Below are 12,657 nucleotides of genomic sequence, written 5' to 3'. Positions count from 1 at the left end.
CAAAAAACAGGGTAGGAAAAGTTATCGGATATTGGTTGTTTCTTTGGAAGGCACATGGATAGAATGAGAAAAGATACATTCTGAATATTTGGTTCTATCTTTGGAGAGTTTTGAACAACTCATGGTCAATTGAGAACGCGTGAAAGAAAATAAAAGGGAGAAAAGTCTGTAACTTTGCTTGGAAGAAAAGAGAAGAGATTTTCGGGATTTAGTTTCCCTGTGGTGTATTAAAGGGTCTGTTCGAGTTTTAGACAGAGTTATCGAGAGTCTGGGGTAGAACAGATTCATAGAGTAGGGTTGTAGAGAAGATTACCATTAACAGAGAAGAACCAGCAGAACGAGGAAGAGGAAGACAGAAAAACCGTGACATATTCTTTTAAATTTGTAACAATTATTTCTGTTAGAGTTTCTCTGTAACACTGGGATCTGTAACAATTATATCAAACTCGCTGATTTATTAGTTTTTTCTTGTTTTTCACCGTTTTGAGCTATGAACACCTATTTTGAGCACGTGAATAACATGAGGAGCTAAACCCCAACACTGGGACAATGGAGGAAGATATTTTTCATACGTGTGGTAATTCTATTTAATTTCTTTATGACTTTTGCATTATTTTAAGTTGAATTATGATTTTTCTTGATTAGCTGTGATTTTGTTTGATGTCGTATGCTTAGTCTAAGAAACTTTGATGCATCATGCTTATGATTTACATCTAATGCTTTATAAAATCTACTTTTGGCGAAGAACAGAGTCAATATTTGTTATGAGCTATAATTGTCTAGAATTAATAGTTAAACCACATGAATGTGAGAATTGGTGGAATTCTGAGTCTCAGTACCTTTTGATATTGTGACAAACTTGTGTATATATTCGTTAGATTAAGTCTAAAATCCAATCCTAACAAGTCCGAGCAAAGAACTTTATTTTACCACTATCACAATTACATCAATTTTTCGCGCAGCCGACGCGGACTTCTTTTTAGGTTAGGTTTTTGATTTTCTTTTTTTAGGTTTATTTATTTTATTTTATTTCTTTTGTTAGATTTTACTTTGGGTATTTTTTTTTTGGTGTACAGGTTTTGTTTGAAGCTAAAAGTGGAAAGTTGGACTTGCCTAAAAAAGTACGAAAATCCAAGATTTTTCTTTATTTTTTTAGTTTTTATTTTCTTTATTTTTGGACTTGTATATATTGTTTGTTTATCGTTTTAGTATTTTATTTATTAAAAAAACACATGCACACACCAATTGAAAACTCGTGGATTAGTAAGCTGAACCCGTGCCTTGGGCCTTACGGGAGTTACCAACTGAAATTCCACAAAACTCATCCTTGTACATTTGACCAGTCTTTGATTGTAGATATATTTTGTTGTGGTAACCTGAGCCTGCCTATTTTGGTAAACCTTGCATTTGCACATGCACAATAGAATGTCCAACTGGTATTATAATGGCCAATACAATGATTATTCGACTGAGCAACATGGACATTATCCTGATTAAGACTATAGTGTGAATAGTGGTTGGGAACGCCATCCTTTTGAAGGATGTGGGTCATACCACGGTGAGCCAAAATACTATTCACATGCATACGGGTCATACGAGCAAAATTCTTATACTTCTCCTCTAGAAGAGGCGCGTAAGATACTTGAGTCAACACGTTATTAGAGTCGACACATAAGTTAGCGGACACAAATGACTTAGTTATGGACGAAAGAACTGTAACAATGAGTGAACCTTCTTTAGAAGATAACCTTATGAAGTTAGCTGAGTCAACATGTAATTTTACCGAGTCAACACGTAGTTTTGAGTTAGAGACGGAAGAAAGAATTTCTCGAATTACACTGAATTTCCAATATATTGGTTCAAAAATCATCCTTGAAAATGAGGAAATTTATTATTTACATTATCAAGATGATGAGTTTAGAATTGGAAGAAATACTTTAGATAAGTTTCGAATATCTTCTTATTACTATGATGATGAGGATAGTACTAATGAAGAATTTGAAGCCGACGATGGTTTAGAGGAACAAGTTTATATTGATAATACTGTTTTCGAGTCTAACGATTTAGAAAAAATAGTTTTAGACAAAAGAGAATGAACTCGTAGAGATGAGTGAGGATGAACCTGACTTAGAAGAATCAATTGACCATTTTCAGGAATCCGAAGACCTAGAAATTAGGGAGATTGTGACTAGTCTATCTAGAGACAATAAAAACTCTAAATTTGGGGGTGATTATCATTCTCCATGTGTCTTATCGTTGACTCTTAGAAAGATCCTTAACTTGGGACTTGACATATATGCCTCGACCGCTTTAAAAGATTATCTTCATACACGTTTTCCTGAACCTAGTGATGTCCATAAATAAGTTCAGTTGTTAGAAACCCATCCTCTAGTTGATGGGGTTTACCCAGGCTATGATACCAAAATTGACCTTGTTTTTCCACCAAATATTTTTCTTCCAAATGTGGGAACATATGAATTTCAAATGTGTCAGTTATTGAGTTTTAAGACTAAGCCTAAGTACTTTAGGATATTAGGATCGACATATTTTCTTAAAAATGACCATCACTCTCATTGTGGTCAGCTGTGTGAGTCAAATATGATTGACTTTGAGGATCCCCAATTATTCAGGTTATTATTATGTGCTTCTAAATTCTTGGTTGAGTTTTTACAAGAACCTAAATCTTTGGATCCTACCTATGAGGAAATGCAACCCATGAAAATATTTTATTTAGACCCTTATGTAGAACCAGAACCTGAACCACAACTAGATGTAGTTGTCTTAAATTGGAAACTAGGCAAGGGTGTGCTATGTTTATTCTTTGTTTGTTGTAGTTTCCTTTTGTATGTGATAACACTTTTTGATGCAGTCAACCCACAGTTGTTTCAGCTATTCTTATATGATTCGAGGTGATTAATTCTTTCTTATTTCTGGTTGAAGACGTTAAACTTAGCACTTTTTGGGAGGTAACCCATACTCATGCAACACGGCAATATCTTTCCTTAACTCTTTTTCTTCAAATGGTAACAGTTTCTCCTTGTTCATGCTTTTAATTTTATATTTAGAACATTGAGGACAATGTTAAATTTAAGTTTGGGGGTATGGGAGAAACTTATTAGTTGCATTATTAAACTCCATATCCTAGAAATTTATGCCTATTAAGGATAACACTAACCAATCTAAGTGTATGGAAGCATCTTGGTTGTAGGAGTTGAGGAACCAATATGAGTAGATGGAAGCATCTAAATAGAGTTTATTCATAAAAGCACAGTGCACAGGTGTTATAAATAACATGATAGTTTAGGCATATCTTGTTGACTCCTTTTCACCTTCTGTTTTTATTTTATTTATTTTAAATATATTTCTCTAAGTGATTTGGTGGGGCACATGCATTGAATTTTTACCACTGCTAGGGTGAGATAGAGTGATTAAGTTACTAAAAAAAAGACCAGACCAATCATACCAATCGGAATAAATGTTAACATTTGGAAAGCAATATGTGTGTGTTCTCCCTGTCTCCATCGCCTAAAACAAGTGTAGAATGCAGGATCCATGGGAATTACCACATTATCTGCTGACAAGAAGCATGCGCTTGGATCCAAAGATCTAATCATGTTGATAAAAAAAAGTTATTATGTTCAATGAATAAATCGACCGCTAGCTCCCTTGTATATGCCAGCTGAGTTGATCTAGAATTAGAATTGCCGACCACTGGTTCCCTTATATATGCCAGTTGTGTTGATATTAGTCATACCAATATCTCAGTCCATTAGGATAGGTTCATCTTGGCAGTGGAATTCAGACAGATATGGGAAACACCGTTCACCTTAGTCAACATCAAAAACCATTTATGTTTTTCTCTATATCCATCTTCTTAATCTATCCATGTGTTTTGTTGACTCCGGATATTGATGTCCATAGTGCGACTACCTGAGTAGAGCTTTGTCACTTATATATGAAGTTTAGTATGTGAGTGCAAACTCGTGTACAACATTTGAAATTTCGTATCATGGTACTTCCTCTTGTAGTCAATGAGAGTATGCCAACCAAGAAGGTTCTTTAGTGCTATTCCAAGGTTCTGCATAGGTAGCTAGGGTTTGGAGTAAAGGTTTTTTGGGTATATCTCTAATATTCCCTCCCGAGACAATAACTCGGCCACTAGGGCCACCTAGGGATTTAAAGGCTTGTTGCACACGCTAAGTGCAATCGCGATGCCTGTGAAAGTGAGTTAGGATTTTATTTTACTAGATTTGCTCGAAGACTAGCAAATAATAAGTTTGGGGGTATTTAATAGACGCATTTATGTGTCGATTTTTATCACAATTGTATGTATTGTTAGTGCTCGATTTGTATTTATTATGGATTTTTATGTCTTTGTAGGTATTTTTTTGGAGAAATGAACATGTGTGGAAAAAGTGATATTAGCACTCCCAGAAATTGCGTTGAAGGCACCCAGGAAAAGTGTGGAAAACACCCCAGAGAAATTACTAAGGAAACCCCATTGGATAAGGGGCACCTTAGTTGATAAGGGGAACCTAATTGCTATTTACACCCCTAGTTTGGTTAGGGGGACACCATCTTCATAATTTGAAAGCAAGTTTTTGGCGTGAAATTTCGGGTGAACCTGCGAGTTATTCCTGGTCATAATTTGGAAGAGTTTTTCGTGAATTTTGTGCGGGATGTGACTTGGTTTGGGCCTGTTATGATAATACATGCGAGGTAATTGATTTACCCACGTAAGAAAAGGAAACTTCAATGGATTATTAATTGATTCAGTGACCGGGAATGTCTCGGGTGATTGGTTCAAATATTTGTAATTTATTTAAGGAAAGCATATCTTCTCTGCTAGGTTTACTGCTATGTTTGAAGATTTTGGATATCAACAAAAGACGTGTGAGAAGGTTTGCAAATGGAAGTTTCGACAAAACATAGGGTAGGAAAAGTTATCGGATATTGGTTGTTTCTTTGGAAGGTACGTGGATAGAATGAGAAAAGATACATTATGGATATTTGGTTCTATCTTTGGAGAGTTTTGAACAACTCAGGGTCAATTGAGAATATGGCTGCACATACCCGACCCAACCCGCCGACCCAACCCGTACCCGACCAAAAATACCCGCACCCGACCCAACCCGCCGAGGCATGGGTCGACTATGGGTGAGGCACGCCAGAACCCACTTATTTTGGGTCGGTTGCGGGTAGAAACTTCCGTCACCCGAACCGACCCACCCACCCGCCCAAAACTAACGTAGGATTCCTGACCCTTAGATCTAACCTAGGATGAATTATCAGAGCCGTTGAATTGATGTATAAAAGTAAAAGACCTGACCTAATTGATGTATAAAAGTAAAAGGCCTTCTCTTCTCTTCCGCGGCCTCTTCTGAGTCTTCTCTCCTTCTCAGACAGACTCCAATCTCCATCCAAGTCTCCAACTCCATTCTTTTTTCTTCGCTCAGTCTCAGATTCGCTTTGTGGATCATCGGCATCACCAGAAGCAAACTAATAACGGAAGGTAAGATTAGGAACCGTTGCAAACTTGTAATTTTTTGATGATGTGATTTCTTGTAATTTTCAATTTAGGGTTTATCTGTTTAGGGTGTTGTTTTTTAATTTCAGTTTGGAATGAATTGGTATGATGTTACTATGTTAGAACTCAGTAATGAAGAGTTTAATCAGTAGATTCAAAGGATTCTTGAATGTTTATGTGTTTAGGCAGTGCTCAATTTATCTAAATCTAATACCCTTTATTTTATTTTTCCATGTTAGGGTTTGTCAAGATTGAAGAACTGAAGTTCAGTTCATTGGAGCTTGAAGAAGAACTGGTCAGAGTTGGTTTAAGAAGAACTAAGAATGTATATCCAACTATGAAATTGTTTTGATTATTTAGGTTCCTTTTATATGTCCTTTCCATTTTATGGTTTGTTGTTTATCTGAATCTAATGTTTTTTTTTTATTCCATGGTAGGGTTTGTCAAGATTGAAGAACTGAAGTTCAGTTCATTAGAGTTTGAAGAAGAACTAATCAGAGTTGGTTTAGGAAAACTAAGAAGGTATATCCAACTGTTTTGCTTATTTTGGTTCCTTTCTGAACTTAGAGATTTTTATAAGTTTATATGGACTGAACTTAATAATTTTTGTAATTCTGATATTTGATTTTGCACACCGACATATTTAGCTTGAAATTGTCTAATCTCTTTGTGTTTAACTCTTAATATCAAGATGTGTATATATATTAATGTGATAAATGATTTCATGAAGATTTGTAAATCTAGGCAGCCAAATAAGTTATTATTACCATCATAAATCAAGCCTTGAATTAATTACCTAGCAAGTTCTAATTGATTTTTTAGAGTAGCCTATAACTGTTTGTGAAAATTACCTAGTCAATTAGAATTTTGAAACTTAAAATACAGTCTATAAATGCCGTGTGGACCTCGTTGATTCATGCATTTTCAATTTAGGGTTTAACTTGTTTGTATATATGATAATATCAGGGAGAAGTCTTACGGTGGAGTGTGGACCTCGTTGTTAATATTTATGTGTTTTTAGAGGTGTTATTCTTCTAAGATGCAACTGCAACAATGAGTATTTGGAATTACTCATTTATGTTCAGAAGAATCAGAACCAGTAGTTTAATTTTAAATTTTAAATCAATCTCAGTTCTTTAGTACAACCTAGTTAATTTATTTGGTATTTGAACTAAGTCATGAGTATTTTGTTCAATTCAGTATGGTGTTAGTACTTTCAATTGTTGCAAATATTCAATTGAGTATGGTGTTAGTATGGTGTTTGATTGTAATGTGTTTTACAGATGTAACTTGTTTCATTTGTGCAGGTTACCATGGTTGAAATCTCAGAAGATGATTCTGCTTCTAATCTTCCAATTATACATGGAGTGGCATCACAAATGGGACTTCCCCCTCCACGTCCACCGCGTTCTGGACAAGTGCATGGACCATCAGCAGGGACAGGGAGTACCGCTGGCTCATCTACACCAGCTTCTGAACCTTCACATGCTTGTGCCGCAGGTGAAACATTAGATAATAATCCTAATGCTGGTGTGAAGAGATCAAAGATATGGGATCACTATGATATTTATGAAAATGGTGAGAGAGCGAAATGTAAATATTGCAAAAAGGCTAATTACAAGATTGGTAAGAAAAATTTGGATGGTAAGAAACATGGGACTTCTAATCTCCAACATCATTTGGATAAGTGTCAGAAGTATAAGAATGAAATGAATGAGGCTAGAGCTGACGGACAACAAACACTTGACTTCCAGCCTTGCAAGCTTGGAGAGGAACCACAGTTGGTTGGGGTGTCTTTTTCTCAAGATGCGTGCAGGAGAGCGCTGATTAGATTTATCGTTATCGATGAAATGGCTTTTAGAATTGTTGAAGGTGAAGTTTTTATAGCTTTTTGTAAGTATCTTGAGCCTCGATTTAAGCTTCCAAGTCGTATGAAAATATACCGTGATGTGTGCAAGCTGTTTTTGACAGAGAAGGCTAATATGAAAAGTTATTTCAAAGCAAACAAGATAAGAGTGTGCCTTACTACTGACACTTGGACGTCATCGCAGAATTACAATTATATGGTAGTGACTGCGCATTTCATTGATCATCACTGGAAACTACATAAAAGAATTATCTGTTTTTGCTTGATTGATAGCCATGAAGGTACAAATATTGGAGAGGCTTTGGCAAAATGTTTGCTAGAATGGGGACTTGAAAAGGTTTTCACTGTGACGCTTGATAATGCGTCTGCAAATAAAGTTGTTGTTGACTATTTGAGGAAGAGAGTTCAGAGTTGGGGTTCTGCATTACTCGGAGCTAAACATTTACATGTTCGATGTGCGGCTCACGTACTTGCACTTGTTGTGAAGGACGATATGAAGAAGTATCATACATCACTTCTCAGGATCAGGGCAGTGGTAAAATATGTCACGAAATCTCCCGCAAGATATAAAAGGTTTTCGGGGGCTGCTGAGTCGGAAAGAATAGATTGTAAAAAGGGTCTGATATTAGATGTGAGAACGCGGTGGAATTCTACTTACTTAATGCTTGTTGCTGCTGAAAGACATGAAAAGGCATTTGAAATGCTACGTGAATTGGATAAGGCATTTTGTGAAGAGTTTTTCTTTGATATTCCAGTACCAGATAATATTATGGGTGATGGTGATGACACTGTTGATCTTGATGCTGATTATGATCTGGAATCAGACAATGAAGAAGAACTTGATACTACTGAAGAAGAAGATTTTGCTGCTGTCAGGAAAGCCAAGAAAAAAAAACAGGCCAAAAGTGCATGCTCCTGAACGATACGATTGGTGCAACGCGAGAGTTCTGATTAAGTTTCTACACGTATTTTATGAAGCAACTGTTGCATTTTCAGCTTCTACTTCTGTTACTTCTCATTCTTTCTTATTGGAACTTGGCACTGTTCGTCAAGAATTAGAAGAATGGAAAAATACACATGAGGACCCTTTCTTAAGCCACATGGGTGCTGTAATGTTGCTCAAGTACAACAAATATTGGGGAACATACCGAAAGATGAATTCGTTGATGTTTATGGCTGTACTTCTTGATCCACGAGAGAAAGAACATGGATTATTTGTGACTGTTGAAGATTTAATTGTGCATTATGACCCAGCAATGAAGAAAAAACTTGTAGAAAAATGGGTTAAAGAAGTTCTGAAAAATTTTGTGGAGCTGTTTGCAACTTATAAAGCAAAAAATGTTAGATGTGCAGTATCTTCATCAGAATCTGTGGGCGAGACTAATTCTACTTCTACTCAAAGTTCTTCGAGTTTTGGAAGTATTATTTCTAGCAAGGCCAAGTATATGGCGGGAAGGAATAAATGAAAGCATCAATTGAGTAATGTGGAGGACAATGGGAGATCTGAGGTAGAAAGGTACTTGGCTGAACCGATCTACACACCCACAAATGAAAATGCTACTTTTGATATATTACAATGGTGGAAGGTAAATGCTGCGAGGTTTGACATTTTGCCACTTATGGCTAAAGATATATTTGCTATTCCCGTTTCTTCCGTTGCTTCAGAATCAGCATTTAGTACCGGAAAAAGAATTTTGGATCCTTTTCGAAGCTCCTTAAAGCCCAAGACACTTGAGGCCTTAATTTTGTTACAAAATTGGTTACGAACACCAATAGACATGGATTCATATACCCTTGGAGTCGAGGAGGAGGAGGAGATTGATATTGCTGAGTCTGGTATGTCTAAATTTTCCTTGGCTCTATTGTTGTTCATGACACTGTGAGTTTTACTGCAGCATGTTTATTACATGAAAGTACATGGTTTACTAAACATAATGCATGTTATGTGAATAGATTAACTGCCCTGTTATGTTAACTGCCCTGTTATGTTAGTAATCTATAACAAAAATCTTTTGAAATCCGAAGATCACTCATAGTTATCTCTATATCAACATGTCAGAGGCATTGTCAGAATGTCGTGTACCTCATATCAATTGGATTTCTTAAATTCAGTTATTTTGTTCTTGTTTCTTATATGATTTTTACTTTTATTTTTACATAATAAGATTTCTCTTTAGATGCTAACTGTTAAATAAATTTATATCTGTTTGATGTTTGTTATAATGTTTTCTATGGTTTGAGAATCTTGAAATTTGGCTTTTCAAATTTTGCTTTGATCTGTGTATTGTCTGTTATCTTGATGTTCTTAGTATTAGGATATTATATATGTTCTTATAGTTGAATTTGGATGTTGAGATTATGATGAAGCTGAGTTTTTTTGCATAGGTCAGGGCAATCATTTTTTGCATCTGAGTTTTTCAAGTTAACGACCTAAAAATAGGGTTGTGAAGCTTTATGTTTGGACATTATGTTATTGAGGTCTTTTGGTTATTGGGGTCCTTTGGTAGTGAAGCTTTATGTCATGTCTGTCTAAACTTTGTGTTCTATATTGAGGTCGTTAATGTTCAATTTATGGTATTGTGTTTGTATTAGTATCTAGAAGGATAATGCTCAGATTAGGTGGTGTACTGATTAGAGAATTTTTGGGGTTTTTCACTTCAAGACTTCGAATAGCAGGCAGGACATCTAGCTATCCTATATTTAGAACGTTGTTGTAAGAGAAGTACAATAAAACTGTAAAGCACGCGTAGCTACCGTGTACTATTTCATCTAATTACAGTGACTGTCCGGTGTACTGATGGGCAGTTTGTGTTGGTACTTGCTGTTGTTGTGGATGGATAAACTAAAATGTTCATTTCGCTTGCAGAGATATTTTACTTGTTTCAAGAAATTCATCTACCCTTTCATTCATTCTAATTGTTCATTTCGCTTGCAGAGCTATTCAGTTTCAGTGACCTTGCTGCTTCTTCTATCGTCATAGACTCATAGATGATTGATTCCTATTGGCTTAGACAAGGTAATGACGCCAAGGGTCATTGTAAGTAGCTTGATCTTTCTGAGTTCATCTTTGTTACTGTAACTAATTTAAAGACTTCGTTTTATTTCAGGCTTTCAGCCATTCGGAGGTAAAACATCCACAAACTTGCAGGCTTGCAGCGACTCGCTGTTGGTCGCTTTATATGATATTAAGCTTTAGTATAGTGGCAATACTCAATAGTAATGCACTCTTTTATCTTTTGAGCTTTGAACAATTGAACTTTGTTCCTTTTTATTGTTAGCTTTATCTATACACTTATACTGTTATACAGTTATACTCAATAACTCTGTTCCTTGTTAATGTAATGTCATCTTATTTTATGGTGGGTAACCCACCACCCACCCGACCAAACCCGTCGTCACAATGGGTCGGGTGAAAACCGACCCATTGTGTTGTTGGGTCGGTTGCGGGTGACAACTTCTGTTACCCGCCATCAGTGGGTCGGGTGGTGGGTGAGGCCAAAACCGACCCAAACCGACCCATGTGCAGCCCTAATTGAGAACGCGTGAAAGAAAATAAAAGGGAGAAAAGTCTGTAAATTTACTTTGAAGAAAAGAGAAGAGATTTTCGGAATTTAGTTGCCTTGTGGTGTATAAAAGAGTTTGTTCGAGTCTTAGACAAAGTTATCAAGAATCTGGGGTAGAACAGAGCCATACAATAGGGTTGCAGAGAAGATTACCATTAACAGGGGAGAACCAGCAGAACGAGGAAGAAGAAGACAGAAAAACCGTGACATATTCTTTCAAATTTGTAACAATTGTTTCTGTTAGAATTTCTCTGTAACACTGGGATCTGTAACAATTATATCAAACTTGCTGATTTATTAGTTTTCTCTTGTTTTCACCCTTTTGAGCTATGAACACCTATTTTGAGCACGTGAATAACATGAGGAGCTAAGCCCTAACACTGGGACAATGGAGGAAGCCATTTTTCATACGTGTGGTAATTCTATTTAATTTCTTTATGACCTTTGCAATTATTTTAAGCTGAATTATGATTTTTCTAGATTAGTTGTGATTTTGTTTGATGTTGTATGCTTAGTCTAAGAACTTTTAATGCGTCATGCTTATGATTTACATCTAATTCTTTATAAAATCTACTTTTGGCAAAGAACAGAGTCAATATTTGTTCTTTTATGAGCTATAATTGTCTAGAATTAATAGTTAAACCACATGAATGTGAGAATTGGTGAAATTCTGAGTCTCAGTACCTTTTGATATTGTGACAAACTTGTGTATATATTTGTTAGATTAAGTCTAAAATCCAATCCTAACAAGTCCGAGCAACGAAATTTACTTTACCACTATCACAATTACATCAATTTTTGGCGCCGCCGACGCGGATTTGTTTTTAGGTTAGGTTTTTGATTTTATTTTTTTTAGTTTTATTTATATAATTTTATTTCTTTTGTTAGATTTTACTTTGGGTATTTTTGTTTTTGGTGTGCAGGTTTTATTTGAAGCTAAAAGTGGAAATTGGACTTGCCTAAAAAAGTTTGAAAATCCAAAAATTTCTTTATTTTTGTTAGTTTTTAATTTCTTTATTTTTGGACTTGTATATATTGTTTGTTTATCATTTTAGTATTTTATTTATTAAAAAAAAACACATGCATACACCAATTGCATCGTCAGACTACCGAGTTTAGGAAAACTCGTGGATTAGTAAGCTGACCCATGCCTTGGGCCTTATGGGAGTTACCAACTAAAATTCCACAAACCTCAGCCTTGTACCTTTGACCAGTCTTTGATTGTAGGTATATTTTGTTGTGGTGACCTGAGCCTACCTATTTTAGTCAACCTTGCATTTGCACATGCACAATAGAATATCGAACTGGTATTATAATGGCCATTACAATGATTATTCAACTGAGCAACATGGACATTATCTTGATTATGACTATAGTGTGAATATTGGTTGGGAACGCCATCCTTTTGAAGGATGTGGGTCATACCACGGTGAGCCAAACTACTATTCACATGCATACCCGTCATACGAGCAAAATTCTTATACTTCTCCTCTAGAAGAGGCGCGTAAGATACTTGAGTCAACACGTTATTAGAGTCAACACATAAGTTAGCGGACACAAATGACTTAGTTATGGACGAAAGAACTGTAACAATGAGTGAACCTTCTTTAGAAGATAACCTCACGAATTTAGCTGAGTCAACATGTAAGTTAACCGAGTCAACACGTGAATTTGCTGAGTCAACACGTAGGTTTGAATTA

Source organism: Papaver somniferum, chromosome 6 (assembly GCF_003573695.1).
Source record: "Papaver somniferum cultivar HN1 chromosome 6, ASM357369v1, whole genome shotgun sequence".
In the NCBI taxonomy this organism is placed as follows: domain Eukaryota; kingdom Viridiplantae; phylum Streptophyta; class Magnoliopsida; order Ranunculales; family Papaveraceae; genus Papaver; species Papaver somniferum.
The sequence above is the reverse complement of the archived record's forward strand: the minus strand, read 5'-3'. Positions refer to the sequence as shown.